General features: G+C 53.5%; 1 protein-coding gene across 2 annotated transcripts in view; it reads right to left on the minus strand.

Annotated features, from left to right (window-relative positions):
• Nucleotides 1–16819, minus strand: part of LOC140428115 (H(+)/Cl(-) exchange transporter 4) — a 125768-nt gene that overhangs the window by 27401 nt on the left and 81548 nt on the right. The window lies entirely within an intron of this gene.

Consider the following 16819-nt stretch of genomic DNA (forward strand, 5'->3'; position numbering starts at 1 on the left):
CTGTATTATAACCTGTTGTTGTTTATTGTTCCAGATATCGTCTGACCAGACCAATGTTCAAGTTTTTTTTTTCTCTCGCATCCAAGTTTTGTTATGGTACAACCTTGTTAGTGTGACGCACCCGACATCGCCCCATGTAAATAGTTACGTCATATACACACGCTGTACATAACACACACACACACTCTTCGATGCACTCACGACACAATTATATTTATAACCACGTAGGCACATATCTTTGTAAAAAGGGGGGATGTCATGATATTCAAACACACACATCATGATAGACACACCAACAGACAAATCAGAACACACAACACCACAACCAATGACAGAAAGATATAAAAGCACAGACACGACCCCCGGTGGTCAGTATTAGCTGCAGAGGAGAACCAGGACACATCTGTTGCCAAACAGACTTAGGGAGACAGCACGTGCAGAGTATCCAGAACGAACTGTATTATAAAAGTTATAATAAAATAGAGTTGTACCACATACAACTGTGTTGGCTCATCTGTGCACCAGAGCACCCAACACCACAGAGGTATGTTCCAGAAACACATATATAGACAAATTCAAAGATGCCAAACAATGCTAGGAATGCGACCATTAGCAGGCGATTAAATCTTTACAGATCCAGAGATGGGGTAACCCCAGGTTAAAGAGGTGTGAATTGTGTCACCCCAGTCCAACGCCGGCATCTCCACATCATTTTTATTTTGTCTTACTGGCATAGCACTCAATTTGCTCCTACTTTCACACTTGCACCAAAATAGCTCCTCGGGTGTTTGAAATGATGAAGGAATGGGAAGAGTTGATTGGAACAGTGATGTTTATATTGCCCCGGTCCTCCCCACCCCCCAAATGGGTGGGAGAGGGCCGAGAGTTAAGAAGTGAAATACGAGGAATTTGCCCCCAAACCGTTCTACATATCTCTGTCCTTTTTTTTTACAGCAGGCGTATCAGAGTGTCTGGCGAGTTGTGGCTGAACTGCACATTCACATATTTAAATTGGGTTCCCATAAAGTAATTAGGAAGCCAATATAACACATAGCAACACTGTGCGGGAAACTTGGCAGCTGTTGGCTCCACGAGGTTAAGTGCCTCCAGGCTTTACCAACCTCCCGTTCATCGGGGAACACCCCCATGGTCTCTGGCTGTGACCACCTGCTGTTGCTGTACCCTCCTGCCCACCAGCCCTCTCACCAGGCAGGTAACACAGTTCTACATCATTGTTATTAAGGGTTGGTCTGATTCGGCTTCCAGCGGGGGAAGAGAGCGGTTGCGGGTGGAGGAGCTCCTGGAGGGGAACAAAGTTGCATCCCGCTCCTCGCCGAGAAGTTGCAGCCATGCGCGCAAATTCACCCGTTTGCCCCCTGCCCCCCGCCGCAACAAGAGAGTGGGGACGAAGAAAAGCCCGGACTCCAAAGCTCGCTAGAGCGGGAGAACTGGGCGCTCAGGAGCGGAGCGATCCAGCGGCACCCCCCACCGGCACGGCAGCAGAGCGCAGGGCAGAACGAGTGGCGGCCCGGACCAAGGCAGGGACCAAGCCACCACCACCCCACCCCCCCCCCCGGCGGCGACCACCACGAGGCACGAACAAAGAGGGGCCCCCGGCCAGAAGCCTCTCTCTCTCTCTCGACCCTAGGTGAATGAGGGAAAAGAAAAAAGAACACCCCCTTTTGAAAAAACAAAACTTTGAAAAGAAAACTTTTAAAGAGAAAGAAATGTTTTTCACTTTTTTAAAAAACATTCTCTTGAAAAAAAATGTTTGCAAAAAAAAGGGATAAAGGAGAGAAGGGAGGGGAAAAGAAAAAGGGGGGGAAAGAAAGGGGGAAAAAAAGTGGGGGGGAAAATGCCAGAAGGCAGCCAAAGGAGAAGGGGCACCAAAAGCAGACGGGGCAATGGGCGAGCCTGTTCAGACGAGCTAATCAGTGCACGAAGTGGCGGAACGGAAGGTTTGCCGCAATAAAAAGAACTGGGCAGACAGGAGCATTTTCCCCCTGGGCCAGGGGGGAACTGGAAGGCAGCCTTTGCCGAGGTGCTGAGGGGCCATCAGCAGAAAACAAGGCAGAGGCTAGGGCAGACATAGAGGCTGCAGTGCAGGCAGCAATGGCCAAGGCCCTGGCGGAGGTGCAGCAGGCCCTGGGCAGAGCAGAGGAGAAACTGGAAGCCCAAGAGGTGACCATTAAAGAGCTGGAGAAAGCCGCGACTGACATGAGCGACTGGATCACGGCCCTGGAGAGAGAGGCGGCGAGACTGGGCACAACACTGGGAAGCCTGAAGGGCAGAGTGGACGATCAGGAAAACCCGCGCGAGAAGGCAAAATGCCAGGATAGAGGCCCCAGCACAAGGGAGCAAGAGTTGCGGAGAAGGGAGAGCAAGCAAGAGGAGTGCAGGGTAGGATAGGGGCAGAGCGGGCAGAAAACCGCAGAGGCCGGGCAAGGGAGAAGCGAGAGAGTAACTCCAGAGAGGGGGGCCACCGCACTAGCAGGAAAGCTAGTGCGGGGGGCATGCAACAAATCAGGGACGCAGGGCGCCCCCAACAGGGGGAAGGTGTCAGGCAGGGGGGTGGGGGGGAGCACTTAACAGAGGCGGGAGAGCAAATGGGGATAGGAACAGGAGAAAGAGGGACAAAGGAGGGGGGGGGGGGAAGGGAGAGACCGGGGGGGGGGGCAGATGCAGAGACACTGGGAGGGAGAGACCGGCGGGGGGACGGGGATGACACGGAAGGAGGGAGAGGGGGGGGGGGGGCAGATGCAGAGACACTGGGAGGGAGAGACCGGCGGGGGGGGGGGGACGACACGGAAGGAGGGAGAGACGGGGGGGGGGGGGACGACGACACAGGGAAGGAGGGAGAGACCGGGGGGTGGACACAGGGGAGGAGGGACAAACAAGGCTAGAAAAGGAATAGCGGACTTCCGGCAGCGGCCATGACCTGCTAGGTCACGCGTTCACGGCAGCTCCCGCCGAGGTTGGTATTTTGAGCCGCTGAACGGGACGGTGGTGGCATTTGGAGGCTGAGACTAGTGTGGGAACGGGTGCGGGAGAGGTTCCCCCCCCCCCCCCCCGGGGCTGCATGGAGAGAACTAGGAGTGAGACCGGCAGACGTGCAAACGCCGGGAAGATAGAGAAGGTCCAGGAAAACAAAATGGTCACCGGAGAAGATCGGGAGGTGTGGGCCCAGTGGGCCAATGGACAACAAGAATTCTTAAAAAGTTGCTTTGTGGAGCTTAAAACGGAGATGTTGGCCTCCATGGAGAAGACTGTGGTGGCCCAGAAGGCGCAGGAGAAGGAGATCAAGGTGGTGAGGAGGAAGGTGGCGGAGAATGAGGACGAGATCATGGGCCTGGCGGTGAAGGTGGAGAGGCACGAGGCGCTACATAAGATATAGCAAGAGAGTCTAGATGACTTTGAGTCCAGTTTTCGGAGCCATAATCTGTGTCTCCTGGGCCTTCCCGAAGGAGCGGAGGGGGCGGACGCGAACACATACGTGACCACGATGTTGGGGACGCTGAGGGGCGCGGGGCCCTTCCCATGGCCCTTAGAGCTGGATGGGGCGCAGGGTCCTCACCAGAAAGCCGAGGGTGAACGAGCCACCGAGGGCAAGGTGATACGGTTTCATCGTTTAACAGACCGGGAGCGAGTCCTGTGGTGGGCGAAGAAAGAGCGGAGCAGTAAGTGGGAGAATGGCGAGATCCGCATCTACCAGGACTTGGGAACTGAGTTGGCGAGAAGGCGTGCAGGGTTCAACCGGGCTAAGGCGGTCCTCCACAGCAAAGGGGTGAAGTTTGGCCTCCTTCATCCGGCGTGACTGTGGGTAACGTACCAGAACAGGCACCATTACTTTGATACGCCGGATGAGGCGTGGTCGTTCATCAGGCACGAGAAGCAGGACCTGAACTAAGGGACAGTTGTATGGGGGTGAAGTGTGCGGGTGAGGGTGGACCGGGGGTAAGATGGCGGGTAAAGCAGAAGATTATTTGCTTGTCTGCTCGTTTGGTTGGTGGTTTTGTTGTTTGTTTTGTTTTTCAGGGGTTTGGTTTTAGGGGGCGGGAAACGCCCGGGACGGGCTGTCCGGCGCATAGGAAGGTCCCGGTTGGCGTTTGCCCCTCTACCCTGAGGGGGAAGGGGGCCCGAAGGAGGCAACATGTTTAGGGGCGGGAGCGCTAAGCGGATGCTTGGCAGGGAGGGGGGGGGGTGCTGCTGTGCTGACAGAAGGGGAGCCAGGTGAGGGGAATGGATGGAGAGTCGGGCTAGGGGGTCGCTGAGGGGAGGGCTGGAATCGGGAGGCGGGGGCACGTGGCTGGCCGAAAAAGGGAGATGGTTAGTCGGCAGGATGGGGGGGTGGCCAACTCCCCGACCAGGCTGATTACGTGGAACGTGAGGGGCCTGAATGGGCCGGTCAAGCGTTCCCACGTGTTCTCGCATTTAATGGGGTTGAAGGCGGACGTGGCCATGTTGCAAGAGACGCACTTAAAGCTCGCGGGCCAGATGAGGCTAAGGAAAGGATGGGTGGGACCGGTGTTTCACTCGGTGTTAGACGATCAGAGGAGTGGCTATTTTGGTCAGTAAACGAGTGGCATTTGAGGCGGGGAGTATCGTGGCGGACAAGGGGGGGGGGAGCAGGTACATAATGGTGAGTGGCAAGCTGCAGGGGGCCCAGGTGGTGTCAGTGAATGTGTATGCCCCAAACGATGCGGACTTCATGAGGCGGGTGTTGGGTAGGATCCCGACTTGGAGTCCAGAACCTGATTATGGGAGGGGACTTTAATACGGTCTTGGACCCGATTCTGGACCGTTCCAGGTCGGGAAAGAGGCCGGCGGCGGCCAGGGCTCTGTGGGAGTTCATGGGCCAGATGGGGATGTGTGGACCCGTGGAGGTTTGCACGGCCAAGGGCGAAGGAGTTCTCCTTTTTCTCCCACGTCCATAAAGTCTATTCGCGGATAGACTTCTTTGTGTTGAGTAGGGTGCTGATCACTAGGGTGGGGAGGGTTGAATACTCGGCCATTGCGGCCTCGGACCATGCCCCGCACTGGGTGGATCTGCGGCTGGGGGCGGAGCGGGGGCAGCGCCCTCTCTGGAGACTGGATGTGGAGCTGCTGGCGGATGAGGAGGTGTGTGGGCGGATAGGGAGGAGCATTGAGAACTATGTGGGAGCGAATGACACAGGGGAGGTAACGGTGGCAGTGGTGTGGGACGCTTTGAAGGCGGTCGTGAGGGGAGAGTTAATCCCCATCAGGTCCCACAGAGAGAAGAGGGAGAGGCTGGTGGGAGAGATACTCCGGGTATACAGGAGATATGCAGAGGCCCCAGAGGGGGGGCTGCTGAACGAATGCCGGAAACTCCAGGCGGAGTTTGACTTGCTGACCATGGGGAAGGCGGAGGCGCAGTTAAGGAAAGGGAAAGGGGCAGTCTACGAATATGGGGAGAAGGCGAGTAGGATGCTGGCGCACCAACTGCGCAAGAGAGAGGCGGCTAGAGAGATTGGGGGAGTGCGGGATAAGGAAGGTAATACGGTGTTGAGCCCAGAGAGGATCAATGAAGTCTTCGGGGAGTTCTACGGGAAGTTATAAGAGTCGGAACCCCTTGGGAGGGGGAAGGGATGAGGCAGTTTATGGACCGGTTGAGGTTCCCAAGGGTGGAAGTGGAGGGATTGGGGGCCCCAATTGAGTTGGAGGAGGTAGTCAGGGGGCTGGCAGGCATGCAGTCGGGCAAGGCCCTGGGTCCGGATAGCTTCCCCGTAGAATTATATAAGAAGTTCTCGGAACTACTGAGCCCGCTCCTGCTAAGAACCTTCAATGAGGCAAAGGAGAGAGGGACCCTCCCCCCAACGATGTCGCAGGCATTGATTTCACTTATCTTGAAGAAGGAGAAGGACCCGCTTCAGTGTGGGTCCTACAGGCCGATATCGCTCCTGAATGTAGACGCCAAACTGTTGGCAAAAATTCTGGCCACCAGAATAGAGGACTGTGTCCCGGGAGTGATTGGGGAGGACCAGACGGGTTTTGTTAAGGTCAGGCAGCTGAACGCGAATGTGATGAGGCTCCTGAATATTCTCATGATGCCCTCAGAGGGGGGGGAGGTGGAGGTGGTGGCTGCGATGGACGCGGAGAAGGCCTTTGACAGGGTAGAGTGGGAGTATTTGTGGGAGGTGCTAGGCAGGTTTGGATTCGGGGAGGGATTTATAGGGTGGGGCAAGCTGCTGTATCAGGCCCCTGTAGCGAGTGTGTCCACAAACCGGCTAAGGTCGGAATATTTCAGGCTGCACTAGGGGACGAGGCAGGGGGGACCCCTCTCACCGTTGCTGTTTGCCCTGGCAATTGAGCCGTTGGCCATTGCGCTCAGGACTTCAAGGGTTTAGAGGGGGCTGGTGCACGGGGGGGGTGGGGAGGAACACCGGGTCTCCCTCTAAGCGGATGACCTGTTGTTGTACATTTCGGACCCGCTAGAGGGAATGGGGGAGTGTGGTAAACCACTGTGTTCCTATATTAAGTGTTGTACGTTAGAACCTGCATACAGGGTCACCTGGGCCCCTACATGCTAGCTCCGCCCAGGAGCCGGGTTATAAATATGCGTGGCCTCCAGCTCGCAGGCATTTCGTCAGCTGCTGTAGGAGGCCACACTTCAGAGACTAATAAAGCCTCAGTTTGAATTCAACTCCGTCTCCAGCCAAATTGATCGTGCCTCAGGGAGGTCATGCTGATCCCGAGGGACTTTGGGAGCTTCTCTGGGTATAAATTGAACGTGGGGAAGAGTGAGCTGTTCGTGGTCCACGCTAGGGGCCAGGAGGAGAGACTGAGAGAGCTCCCACTCAAGATAGTAGAGAAGAGCTTTCAGTACTTGGGGATACAGGTTGCCAGGAACTGGGATGCCCTGCACAGGCTCAACTTAACCCGGCTAGTGGAGCAGATGGAAGGAGAGTTTAAAGGGTGGGATATGCTCCCGCTTTCCCTGGCGGGGCGGGTGCAGACTGTGAAGATGACGGTTCTCCCCAGGTTCCTCTTCATCTTTCAGCGCCTCCCCATTTTCATCCCCAAGTCCTTTTTTAAGCGGGTGAATAGGATTGTTACGGGGTTTGTGTGGGCGAATATAACCCCACGAGTTAAAAGGGCATTCTTGCAGCGTAGCCGGGGGAGGGGGGAAGAGGAGGACTGGCTCTGCCAAACTTCTGCAGCTACTATTGGGCGGCCAATGTGGCCATGATTAGTAAGTGGATGATGGAGGAGGGGGCGGCTGGTCATGCAAAGGCACCAGCCTAGGGGCACTAGTCACGGCTCCTCTGCCGTTCTCACCGGCGCGAAAAACCAAGTCCGGTGGTGGCGGCGGCACTGAGGATTTGGGGGCAGTGGAGGAGACACTGGAGAGGAGGGGGCCTCTGTGTGGACCCCGATACGGAATAACCATAGATTTGCTCCAGGTAGGATGGATGGGGGGGTTCCAAGGCTGGTATTAGGAGAATGGGGGACCTGTTTATAGACGCTAGCATGCAGGCGCTGGAGGTGAGGTTCGGCCTGCCCCTGGGGAATGCGTTCAGGTACCTCCAGGTTCAGGACTTTCTTAGGAAACAGGTGGGGACATTCCCGCTGCTGCCACCGTGTAGGATCCAGGATAGGGTGGTGTCTGGCGTCTGGGTAGGGGAGGGGAAGGTGTCGGACATCTACCAGGAGGTGGAGGTGGAGGAAGCCTCAGTGGAGGAGTTGAAGGGCAAGTGGGAGGAGGAGCTGGGTGAGAGCCTGTGGGCCGACGCCCTGGGCAGGGTGAACTCCTCATCATGTGCCAGGCTCGGCTTAATCCAGTTTAAGGTGGTGCATCGGGCGCACATAACGGCGGCAAGAATGAGTATGTTTTTTTGGGGTGGAAGACAGGTGCCCGAGATGTGCAGGGAGTCCGGCGAACCATGCCCATATGTTTTGGGCATGCCCGGCGCTTAAAGAATTCTGGCAGGGGTTTGTGAGGGTGATGTCTAGGATTTTGGAGTCCAGCGGTAGTGATATTTGGGGTGGCGGAGGATCCGGGAGTGCAGGAAGCGAAAGAAGCCGAGGTTTTGGCCTTTGCCTCCCTGGAAGCCCGGAGACGGATTCTGTTAATGTGGAGGGACTCAAAACCTCCGAGTGTGGAGACCTGGGTTAGCGACATGGCGGGGTTCCTCAGCCTGGAGCGAATAACGTTCGCCTTGAGAGGGTCCTTGATGGGGTTCTCCCGGCGGTGGCAACCTTTCCTTGACTTTCTAGGGGAGTAGTAATTGTCAGCAGCAGCAGCATCCTTCGCGAGGGGGGGGGGTCCTCAGGCAGGGGGAGGGGGAGGGGGGGGGGGGGGAGACTGTTGATATAGTGTAAGTTTTATAGGAAGACAACACCCACCTTGTTTTGTTTAATAATTCTTGTTTATTTTTATTATTATTTGTACTTTAGTTTTGTTATGTAAAAACGTAGCTTGGAAAAGCTTTAATAAAACATTTATTTTAAAAAAAGAAAAGGAATAGCAATAGGGCTACAAAGTGCCACAACCAAGGGCTCGAAACAAGGAATCGCTGCAAGCACCCATCCAGTACGGTCTCTGGGCGAAGGGAGACCCCAGAGTGCAGGGGACTACCTGCGTGGTGGACACACAGTAGGCGGCCATGTCGGGTGCCCCCTGGACAAAGGGATATCCAGGAGCGCAGAGACTCGACCGCATGGAGAGAGCAGTGACATCGGCCATCCTGGACGGCCACGTAACAAAGGGAAACCCCGGAGGGCAGGCGCACGTCCACCAGGTAAGTATGGTTAATCCCACAGGAGGGAGGGGACAGAAGCCCCCCACCAGGATAGTCACCTGGAACGTAAGAGGACTCAACGGCCCAGTGAAAAGATCCAGAGTCCTCACCCACTTAAGAAATATGAGGGCCGACATAGTCACACACAAGAGACACACCTGAGAGAGCAGGACCGACTGCGGGTAAGAAAGGGCTGGGTGGGACAGACCTACCGTTCCTGTTACGGGACGAGGGCCATGGGGGTGGCAATACTGATCGTCAAGAGGACAATGTTTAGGGTGACAAAGACGGTTACAGACCCAGGGGGACAGTATGTCATGGTCAGCAGGGCTGTGGATGGGGCACTGGTAGTACTAGTTAACGTGTACGCACCCAACTGGAACGCCACAAGCTTCATCAAAAAGCCCATGGCAGAAATCCCGGACATAGCGACGCACCAACTAATCATGGGGGAGGACATCAACTGTGTACAGGATCCAACGACTGACAGATCAAACCCCAAAAAGGGGAAAACCTCAAGCATGACAAGGGAACTCGGTCACTTTATGGAACAGATGGGAGTGGTGGACCCCGGGAGGTTCACCCACCCAGGGGAGAAGGAGTTCTCCTTCTTCTCCCCAGTACACCACGTATGCACCAGAATTGACTTCTTTGTGGTGGGGAAAACGGTGCTTCCGAGGATAGACAAAGTGGAATACTCTGCAATTGTGATATCAGACCACGCTCCACATTACATGGACGTGAGGCAGGGCCCAACGCCCTACATGGAGATTGGACATTGCCCTACGGGCCGACAAGGCCTTCAACGAAAGGATGTCACGGGCCATAGCAGAGTACACGGAGAACAACCAGAACGGGGAGGTCTCGCCCTCCACCTTCTGGGAAGCGCTAAAGGCCGTACTAAGAGGGGAAAACATCGCTTTCAAAGTGCGAAGGGACAAGGAGGAAAGGGCGGCTAGGCAGCAGCTGGTCGACTCCATACTGGAGGTAGACTGTAAATACTCCGAGGCACCGACCGTAGAGCTCCCGGCGGAGAGGAAAGAGCTACAAAGGAACTTTGATCTGCTCTCCACCAGGAAAGCAGTGCACCAACTCCGCCAGGCACGTGGAACCCGATACGAACACGGAGACAAAGCCAGCCGCCGGCTGACACACCAGAATCATAGAATTTACAGTGCAGAAGGAGGCCATTCGGCCCATCGAGTCTACACCAGCTCTTGGAAAGAGCATCCTACCCAAGCGCCCACTTCCACCCTATCCCCATAACCCAGTAACCCCACCCAACACCAAGGGCAATTTTGAACACTAAGGGCAATTTATCACGGCCAATCCACCTAACCTGCACATCTTTGGACTGTGGGAGGAAACCAGAGCACCCGGAGGAGACCCACGCACACACTGGGAGGATGTGCAGACTCCGCACAGACAGTGACCCAAGCCGGAATCGAACCTGGGACCCTGGAGCTGTGAAGCAATTGTGCTATCCACAATGCTACAGTGCTGCCCACCAGCTGAGAAAGCAGGCAGCCACCAGAGAAATTGCAGAGGCACATTAGAAACAGAACCAGAAAAGATCAACAAAATGTCAAGGGCTGTACACCTCAGAGCCCGCAATGGGGGAGCCCGGGATGAAACAGTTCCTTGATGGACTGGACATACCAGTCGTGGGGGAGGGCAGAAAACGTGGCCTGGAAACACTACTAGCACTGGGAGAGATCATGGACAGCATTAGCTCCATGCAGGCGGGGAGGGCGCGGAACCAGACGGGTTCTCGGCGGACTTCTACAAAACATTTGTGACCGCACTGGCCCCGCACCTGCGGGAGATGTTCACAGACTCGCTAGCTAGGGGCACACTGCCACCCACGCTAGCACTGGCCTCAATCTCGCTGATACTTAAGACAAAGACCCAACGGAATGTGGGTCATACAGCCCCATCTCACTGCTGAACGCAGATGCCAAAATCCTAGCCAAAATGCTAGAAGACTGCGTATCAGAGGTGGCGCAGAGGACCAGACGAGCTTTGTCAAAGGTAGACAGCTTACCTCGAACATTAGGCGCCTGCTGAACGTGATAATGATCCCCATCTGGGGAGAGAACACCAGAGGTGATCGTCTCCCTAGACGCAGAAAAGGCCTTCGACAGAGTTGAATGGAAATACCTCATAGAGGTACTGGAGGGGTTCGGGCTTGGAACAGGATTCACCTCCTGGGTAAAACTCCTATACAACACTCCCATGGCGAGTGGACGGACCAACAACACCAATTCCCGATACCTGCAGCTGCACAGGGGCACCAGACAAGGATGCCCACTGTCCCCGCTGCTGTTCGTTCAAGCGATCGAGCCGCTAGCAATTGCGCTCAGAGCAGCAAAAGGCTGGAGGGGGATCTGAAGGGCAGCAGAGAGCACAGAGTCTCACTCTATGCAGATGACCTGCACCTCTACATTTCAGATCCACAGAGCAGAATGGACGGAATCATCGCGCTCCTGAAAGAGTTTGGCGCCTTCTCGGGCTACAAACTCAACATGAGCAAAAGCGAGATCTTCCCGGTACACCCACAAGGAGGGGGGCAGCACTAATGGGAATGCCGTTTAAGCAAGCCCAATACAAATTCCACTACCTGGGGATCCAAATAGCCCATGACTGGAAAGAGATCCATAAATGGGCAGCACGGTAGCATTGTGGACAGCACAATTGCTTCACAGCTCCAGGGTCCCAGGTTCGATTCCGGCTTGGGTCACTGTCTGTGCGGAGTCTGCACATCCTCCCCGTATATGCGTAGGTTTCCTCCGGGTGCTCCGGTTTCCTCCCACAGTCCAAAGATGTGCAGGTTAGGTGGATTGGCCATGATAAATTGCCCTTCGTGTCCAAAATTGCCCTTTGTGTTGGGTGGGGTTACTGGGTTATGGGGATAGGGTGGAGGTGTTGACCTTGGGTAGGGGGCTCTTTCCAAGAGCCGGTGCAGACTTGATGGGCCGAATGGCCTCTTTCTGCACTGTAAATTCTATGATAAATGGAACCTCACCAGTCTGACGAAGGAAGTAAAAAAGGACCTGCAAAGATGGAACACACTCCCACTCTCCCTCGCGGGGAGTGTCCAGATGATCAAAATGAACGTGCTGCCCAGGTACCTCTTCCTATTCAGATCCAGCCCGATCTACATCCCCCAAGGCCTTTTTCAAAGCGCTAGACAAACTAATCACAGCGTCCGTATGATCCACAGGGATCAGTGCTGGGACCTTTGCTCTTTGTAGTATATATAAATGATTTGGAGGAAAATGTAACTGGTCTGATTAGTAAGTTTGCAGACGACACAAAGGTTGGTGGAATTGCGGATAGCGATGAGGACTGTCTGAGGATACAGCAGGATTTAGATTGTCTGGAGACTTGGGCGGAGAGATGGCAGATGGAGTTTAATCCGGACAAATGTGAGGTAATGCATTTTGGAAGGGCTAATGCGGGTAGGGAATATACAGTGAATGGTAGAACCCTCAAGAGTATTGAAAGTCAAAGAGATCTAGGAGTACAGGTCCACAGGTCATTGAAAGGGGCAACACAGGTGGAGAAGGTAGTCAAGAAGGCATACGGCATGCTTGCCTTCATTGGACGGGGCATTGAGTATAAGAATTGGCAAGTCATGTTGCAGCTGTATAGAACCTTAGTTAGGCCACACTTGGAGTATAGTGTTCAATTCTGGTCGCCACACTACCAGAAGGATGTGGAGGCTTTAGAGAGGGTGCAGAAGAGATTTACCAGAATGTTGCCTGGTATGGAGGGCATAAGCTATGAGGAGCGATTGAATAAACTCGGTTTGTTCTCTCTGGAACGAAGGAGGTTGAGGGGCGACCTGATAGAGGTCTACAAAATTATGAGGGGCATAGACAGAGTGGATAGTCAGAGGCTCTTCCCCAGGGTAGAGGGGTCAATTACTAGGGGGCATAGGTTTAAGGTGAGAGGGGCAAGGTTTAGAGTAGATGTACGAGGCAAGTTTTTTACGCAGAGGGTAGTGGGTGCCTGGAACTCGCTACCGGAGGAGGTAGTGGAAGCAGGGACGATAGGGACATTTAAGGGGCATCTTGACAAATATATGAATAGGATGGGAATAGAAGGATACGGACCCAGGAAGTGTAGAAGATTGTAGTTTAGTCGGGCAGTATGGTCGGCGCGGGCTTGGAGGGCCGAAGGGCCTGTTCCTGTGCTGTACATTTCTTTGTTCTTTGTTGTTCTTTGTATGCGGCCCGGGGGGTGGACCAACTACAGCAGCAATTTGGCCTGACCAAAATGTCGGACAAAGCTCCCATCTGCAACAACCATAGGTTTACACCAGCATTGACTGACACCACCTTCAAAAGGTGGGGGCAGGACGGAGGGACACTGACAGTCAAGGATCGATACACAGACAGCAGGATCGCAGCACTGAACGAACTGACAGAGAAATTCCAGCTAGCCAGGGGGAAAGAGCTAAGGTATCTACAACTCAAAAACTTCCTATGAAAGGAGACAAGGACGTACCCACAAATGCCACGACAGACATTACTGGAAGAACTACTGGACGCAAGCATACTAGATAAAGGAAACTGTAGCGACATGTATGACCGACTGGTAGAAAGGGCCGACACCGTACTGGACGCAACAAGAAATAAATGAGAGCAGGACCTGGGGATTGAAATAGGGTAGGGACTCTGGAACGAAGCACTGCACAGCGTCAACACCACCTCCACGTGCGCAAGGCTCAGCCTGATGCAACTAAAAGTGGTACATGGAGCCCACTTAACAAGAACCCGTATGAGTAGGTTCTTCCCGGAGGTGGAGGATAGATGTGAACGGTGCCAAGGATGCCCAGCCAATCATGCCTCCATGTTCTGGTCTTGCCCCAGACTTGCGGGGTACTGGACAGCCTTCTTCGAGGCAATGTCCAAAGTGTTAGGGGTGAGGATGGAGCCATGCCCGAAAGTGGCGGTCTTCGGGGTGTCAGACCAGCCAGATCCATTCCTGGGGAGGAGGGCAGACGCCCTTGCCGTTGCCTCCCTGATCGCCCGCCGTAGAATCCTGTTCGGCTGGCGGTCAGCAGCACCACCCAAAGCTGCAGACTGACTGTCTGACCTCTCGGAATGCCTCCAAATGGAGAAAATCAAATTCGCCATCCGAGGGTCAGACGACGGCTTCCACAGAACGTGGGAGCCATTCACCAAATTGTTCCGGGACCTGTTTGTGGCCAACAAACAAGCAGAAGAATAGCCAGGTAGCCAAGAATCAGGGGAAAGTCGCCAAAGCACGAGAGGGAGAGAGAGACCGGGAGAGGTGGGGGGGGGGACGGGACAGCTGAACCTAAGAGGAAAGAAAGGTGAACCACAGCTGGGGGGGGGGGGGGGAAGGGAAAGAGACCGGGAACAAGAGAGGAGAACCAGGGAGGTGGGGGGGGGGGGGAGGCAGGGAAATGACAGCCGGAAGGAGGGCACAGGATACGATAACAAACTTGGCATCTCCAGGAACAGAGAACAAGGAGAATACAGGCGAAAGACGAGAGGATCGGCTGAAGCGGAGGTGAGCACAAGACGACAACGGCAGCGAGATCCGTCCGGGAGAAGCAAGTGACAACACCAACACCAAACCCATTCAAGTATTGCCCACTGTAACTGTCTCTCTGGCACCCAAATGTATATCTACCTCCCCAGTCTCCAGCCCCCACTTTAAGTGGTCTAGAATGAATTTGACAAAGTGCTGCATAGGAGACTGTTAAATAAGTTAAGAACCCATGGTGTTAATGGTAAGAGCCTGGCATGGATAGAGGATTGGCTGACTGGCAGAAGACAGAGAGTGGAGATAAAGGGGTATTTTTCAGGATGGTAGCTGGTGACTAGTGGTGTGCCTCAGGGGTCTGTGCTGGGACCACAACTTTTCACAATATGCATTAATGATCTGGAAGAGGGAACTGAAGGCACTGTTGCTAAGTTTGCAAATGATACAAAGATCTGTAGAGGGTCAGGTGGTATTGAGGAAGCAAGGGGGCTGCAGAAGGACTTGGACAGGCTAGGAGAGTGGGCAACGAAGTGGCAGATGGAATACAATGTGGAAAAGTGTGAGGTTATGCACTTTGGAAGGAGAAATGGAGGTATAGACTATTTTCTAAATGGGGAAATGCTTAGAAAACCAGAAGCACAAAGGGACTTGGGAGTCCTTGTTTACGATTCTCTTAAAGGTTAACGTGCAGGTTCAGTTGGCAGTTAGGAAGGCAAATGCAATGTTAGCATTCATGTTGCGAGGCGAGAATACAAGACCAGGGATGTACTTCTGAGGCTGTATAAGGCTCTGGTCAGACCCCATTTGGAGTATTGTGAGCAGCTTTGGGCCCTGTATCTAAGGAAGGATGTGCTGGCCTTGGAAAGAGCCCAGAGGAGGTTCACAAGAATGATCCCTGGAATGAACAGCTTGTCGTATAAGGAATGGTTGAGGACTTTGGGTTTGTATTCGTTGGAGTTTAGAAGGATGAGGGGGAATCTTATTGAAACTTACAGGATACTGCGAGGCCTGGATAGAGTGAACGTGGAGAGGATGTTTCCACTTGAAGGAAAAGCTAGAAGCAGAGGACACAATCTCAGACTAAAGGGATGATCCTTTAAAACAGACGAGGAGGAATTTCTTCAGCCAGAGGGTGGTGAATCTGTGGAACTCTTTGTCGCAGAAGGCTGTGGAGGCCAAATCACCTGAGTGCCTTTAAGACAGAGATAGATAGGTTCTTGATCAATAAGGGGATCAGGGGTTATGGGGAGCAGGCAGGAGGATGGGGATGAGAAAAATATCAGCCATGATTGAATGGCGGAGCAGACTCGATGGGCCGAGTGGCCTAATTCTGCTCTTACATCTTATGGTCTTATGAAGGGGCATAAATACAAGATAAAATAGAAATGATTAAGGAAGGTATAAAAATAAAACTTATTTCCATGGCTGTGGAGCATATTACCAGAGTAAGTGACAGAAGCAGTGAAACAAGAAACGGTGATTGAGCACGGGTACTTGTAGGTAAAGGGAGCTGGGAAAATGATTGGCAGCTGGGATTAGGTCACGTCTGGTAAGGAGACTGAATACCAACGGAAACTGTTTCAGCGAAGCTGCCTGTTCTCCTGTCGGGTTCTCTCTATGTAATGAGCTCAGCAGAAATAATCACTTCATGTTCAATTCCAGAACACAAGCAGGTTAGTGCGGGAGGCCCTGAAAGGAGCGGTGCTCCTTCCCCAACAGCCAGGGAGGTAACAAGAAAAAGGTGAGCAAAAGCCAGCTTCACTCATGAAAGTTCCAGTTCTGTGTCCCAGAATAGCACTTCTTACAAACCTGCGCTCTTCTTACTTAAATAGCATTAACTCCAGTGCGTTACAAAGCATCAAATAACAAAGAAAAGTACATCACAGGAACAGGCCCTTTGGCCCTCCAAGCCTGTGCCAACCATGCTGCCCGTCTAACCTAAAACCTTTTACACTTCTGGGGTCCGTATTCCCATCCTCTGCATGTTTTTGTCAAGATATCCCTTAAACATCACTATCATACCTGCTTCTACCACCCCTCCGACAGCGAGTTCCAGGCACCCACTACCCTCTGTGTAAAAAAACTTCCCTCACACATCTCTAAACCTTGCCCCTCACACCTCAAATCTATGACCCCTAGTAATTGACCCCTCTACCCTGGGAAAAGCTCCTGAATATTCACTCTGTCCATGCCCGTATAATTTTGTGGACTTCTATCAGGTCGTCCCTCAACCTCTGTCCTTCCAGTGAGAACAAACAGTGTTTATCCAACCTCTCCTCATAGCTAATGTACTCTCTCCAAAGCCTCTGCATCCTTCAGCTAGTGTGGTGACCAAAATTGTACGTAATATTCCAAGTGTTGCATAACTGCAGTTCTAGAAAGTCGCAACATGACTTGCCAAGTTTTATTCTCAATGCCCCAGCCGATGAAGGCAAGCATGACGTATGCCTTATTGACTACCTTCACCACCTGCGTTGCCACTTACAGTGAGTGACTTGTGGACCTGTACACCCAGATTCTTCTGCCTGATAACATTCAAA

The sequence above is a fragment of the Scyliorhinus torazame genome, chromosome 8 (assembly GCF_047496885.1).
Source record: "Scyliorhinus torazame isolate Kashiwa2021f chromosome 8, sScyTor2.1, whole genome shotgun sequence".
In the NCBI taxonomy this organism is placed as follows: Eukaryota; Metazoa; Chordata; class Chondrichthyes; order Carcharhiniformes; family Scyliorhinidae; genus Scyliorhinus; species Scyliorhinus torazame.